Raw genomic sequence first — 4,388 nt, forward strand, 5'->3', positions numbered from 1 at the left:
GTGTATATATAAGTATAAATATATATAGAGAGGGAGAGAAATGGGGAGGAGAGGGAGGGAAGGAGGAGAGGGGAAGGCATCCTCTGAGCCCAGGCTGCTATGACGAAGCCCCATAGACTGGGTCTCATAGAATTCACATCTCATAGTGCCCCCCTCCTCGGGCGTCCCTGTGGTAAGGCCAAGGTCCTGTTTCCATGTAATCATCACGTGGCAGGAGTCCCTGGGTCCCTCTCATACAGAGGGACAGCATCCTATTCACCAAGGCGCGGCCCTGGTGACCTAATCCCTTCTCAGAGTCCCCGCCTCCTCAGGCCACCAAATGCCCAGTCGAGTTTGTGGGGGACTTAAACGCTCAGTCTACTGAAGGAGGGCAGAGGAGAGGAGCGGTGCAGAGAAGGAGAAATATAATTACATACATGAAGGCTTTATTTTCCTGTGTCATATTTTTCCGGTTTCCTTCACAGCACCATCAACGTTTTGATCTATTTGAAAATAACTGCAGACATCAGGACACTTCCTTCAGCGTATACCTCCTAGAGACTGAAATGAAGAGACTTTAAATATTAAAGTATATGTAGACATTCAGCAAATGCAAAATGAATCTACATGACATAGATTCATTAAATACCAATGTAATTACTAAAGGTGAAACTAATAAAGACTAAATATATGTGTGTATACATATGAATATGTGTAAGAGAGAGAGGGAAAGGGTGGGGGAGAGAGGGAGAGAGGGAGGGGGAGAGAGGGAGAGAGGGAGGGAGGGAGAGAGGGAGAGAGGGAGGGGGAGAGAGGAAGAGAGGGAGGGAGGGAGAGAGGGAGAGAGGGAAAGGGAGGGGGAGGGAGGGAGAGAGGGGAGAGAGGGAGAGAGGGAGGGGGAGAGAGGGAGGGAGGGAGAGAGGGAGAGAGGGAGGGGGAGAGAGGGAGGGAGGGGAGGGGGAGAGAGGAGAGAGGGAGGGGGAGAGAGGGAGGGAGGGAGAGAGGGAGAGAGGGAGGGGGAGAGAGGGAGAGAGGGAGGGGGGAGAGAGGGAGGGAGGGAGAGAGGGAGAGAGGGAGGGGGAGAGAGGAAGAGAGGGAGGGAGGGAGAGAGGGAGAGAGGGAAAGGGAGGGGGAGAGAGGGAAAGGGAGGGGGAGAGGGAAAGGGAGGGGGAGAGAGGGAGAGAGGGAGGGGGAGAGAGGGAGGGAGGGAGAGAGGGAGAGAGGGAGGGGGAGAGAGGGAGGGGGGAGAGAGGGAGGGAGGGAGGGGGAGAGAGGGAAAGGGATGGGGAGAGAGAAAGGGAGGGGGAGGGAGGGAAAGGGAGGGGGAGAGAGGGAGAGAGGGAGGGGGAGAGAGGGAGAGAGGGAGGGGGAGAGAGGGAGGGGGAGAGAGGGAGGGAGGGAGAGACGGAGAGAGGGAGGGAGGGAGGGAGGGAGAGAGGGAGAGAGGGAGAGAGGGAAAGGGAGGGGGAGAGAGAAAGGGAGGGGGAGGGAGGGAAAGGGAGGGGGAGAGAGGGAGAGAGGGAGAGAGGGAGGGGGAGAGAGGGAGGGGGAGAGAGGGAGGGGGGGAGAGAGGGAGGGAGGGAGAGAGGGAGAGAGGGAGGGCAGGAGGAGGAGAGGGGAGGAACTTGTCTTAGTTGGGCCCGCCATAACAAAGTGCCAGAGACTGGGTCTTACAAATAGGATTTGTAAGAAGAAGGACCAAGGCCCTTCTAGAAGGATCACAGTGGTAATTACCACACCCAGGAAACGCAACACCAGCACTAATCCATCCATATTCAGACTTCCCCTGATGACTTCTAACCCTCCTGTCAAGGTCACCTCTTCCCAGAAGCCCTGGGATTCCCCTCTGTGGAGCGGGTCTCTCGTCTGTGTTCTGTTAAGGCGGGGTGCAGTTTTTCTCTGAGGAGCTGGGCTGTAAATATTTTCGACTGTGGTTCCTCTGCTCTCTGCCACAACTGTAGCAGGCAAGCGGCCACAGACAGTGGGCCTGGCTGGGTTTCTAGAACACTTCATTTGTGAACGCTGAAGTTAGAATTTCATATAATTTTCACATGTCACAAAATGTTATTCTCCTTTGACTTTTTCCAACCGTTTAGGAAGGTAAAAACCTTTCTGAGTTCACCAGCCCTGGCTGGCCAACTCCTGCTGTAGTGCGTCATGCCGTTGGGCTCCTTCACAGCACAGAGTAGAATCTGTAAGTCTCCACGCCCAAACTGGCTCAGCAAACCCCTTGTGGCCAGGAATTATGTCTATCTTTCTTACCAGTATGTTCCAACCCCCAGGAGGAAACCTGACCTATAGTAGGTGTTCAATAAATATTTATGGAATGAGAAAGAAGAGGAAAAGTCAGTTTCCCTTTCTGAGCCTGTTTCCCCTTTGAAAAGTAGTGACCAGGACATCCCACCTCGTCCCCAGGGTGAGATGGTATGAGCCCATGGTTGTACTGTTCAACATTGTAGCCACTAGTCACTTGTGCCGACTGAGCACTGGAGAGGTGGGGTGACTGGCAAGCTGAACTCTTTTTAATTTTGTTTTTCAGTTGTAGATGGATATGAAAGAATGGACATTTTTTTAAGCTGTCTGTTTTATCTCAACTCCCTAAGGTTTCCCTCCCAGTAATGGGAACAAAGCCCTTAAAGCTGTTCCAGGAAACAGCCCCAAACAGAGAGTAAAAGAGTAAATTGAGCCTGATAGCCAGGTAGTGCTCAAACAGTAGGATTACCAGAAACTATTGACCAGAATCTACAGCCTGTTGTAAAACATTGTGAAACATGTTGTCAGCAAACCCAGACCCCCTTTGAAATTTCCTGGCAGCTTTGTTCCCCCTTTTCCCCCTTTCATGTATGACCCCTCCCGATGTGTGGTTTCTGCCTTTATAAACCTACAAGATTTTCTGCTAGGGACTTGACTCCTGGAGTTGGGTCCCAGCGCGCTGGAATAAACACCTCTTGCGGTTTGCATCAAGTGACGCCTCCTGCGGTTGATTGGGGTTGCCGTCCATCCATGGGACAGAGTTGGGGTTTCCTTTTTGGGGGGCCTTACATTTGGGGGCTCGTCCGGGATAAGATGGCCCCCCCTCATCCGCGGAGTCGACCTTGGAGGTAAGAAGTGGTACCCCGAAGTTGTCTGTCTTTGTCTTGTGTTTTGTTAGTTGGTCTGGTTCTGTGAGCGCGCTTTTGGTTTCGGTGGCAGCCGTTCGGTGACTCGTGAGAGTGGCCGAACAGTGGCCGGCAGACGTGCCTGGGGGGCCACAGGTTGCAGCCCTGGGGGACGCCCTAAGGGTGGAAGGAGAGCCAGGGACGCCTGGTAGTCTCCGTCGGTAAGAGCGCTGATGGGGTTCAATTGGTGGATCAGAGATTGGCGCCCGTCTGTATCTGGTTCTGTTGTGTGTTTGTGGCGGACAAGGTGGAGGAAGGGTTGGAACAACTGGGGGGTTCTCGGCCCGGGCTACTCTCGGGTGGACCCCAAAGGTTCCTTCTCTGGACTCCCCCTCCCGACAGCCCTAAAGGGTAACTTAGCAAAGTAGCTTCAGTCTCAAAAGTAATGAAAAATAAGGTCTCATAATTTTAACATCCAACCTGTCCGGATGAGATGGCTAAAATGCCTTAGACACAGAGTTTCTGTTAAAACCTGTTAGATCCTTCCAGATCTCAGTCAAGGCTTACACTGAATTATAAGGCTCAGTAGGAGACCGGTCTCAAACCCAGGGAAAGAAAAGGTAAAAAGAGTCTTTAAAACTCCAGCAAAGTAAATTTTATGGTACTTTACTAAAGTAATTAACGGCCGTATGATTTTTTTCCAGGACTCTTGGTTTTTTTTAATTATATGTTTTTTTGAGCTCATGATTTTTTTGACCAGTTCTATTTTTTATTCAACTAGAGTTTTTGAACATCTGTTACACTGCAATGGAGATTCACCTATAAAGTTACAAGGGCTTGATTTTGTGTTATTTGTATGTTGTGCTGTCTGATGTCATGTTTTGTCTGTATCAAAGCTGAGTGCTCCTAAAATTAAAATTTAAAAATGGATCCAGATACTTTTAATTCACGTGATTTAAAGAGGTTCAAATTGGGTAAACTAATAAGAGTAAAATGTCTTTGAAAATAACTTGCAAGTCTCTAGGTGGTCAAGCTAATAAAATATTGATGTTAATAAAATGTCTAATATCAATTGTTTCTAGGACTTTTCTTCAACAGGGAAGAGACAGCAAATACTGTTCAGGACACTTGTCTGATATCTTGGTTTTTTACAGAATAAGCGAATTAGAGTTAACATGTATGGGATTACTCTAATGTGTTTGTAGAGATATCTGATTAATTTACAAAGTTAAAATGCTAATCGTCAAATAACATCGAGTACTTTTAACTCCTTAAATTCCATGGGGTATCATACTTAAACATTATTGGTGT

Source organism: Sciurus vulgaris (assembly GCF_902686455.1).
Source record: "Sciurus vulgaris genome assembly, chromosome: 17".
NCBI classification, from domain to species: Eukaryota; Metazoa; Chordata; class Mammalia; order Rodentia; family Sciuridae; genus Sciurus; species Sciurus vulgaris.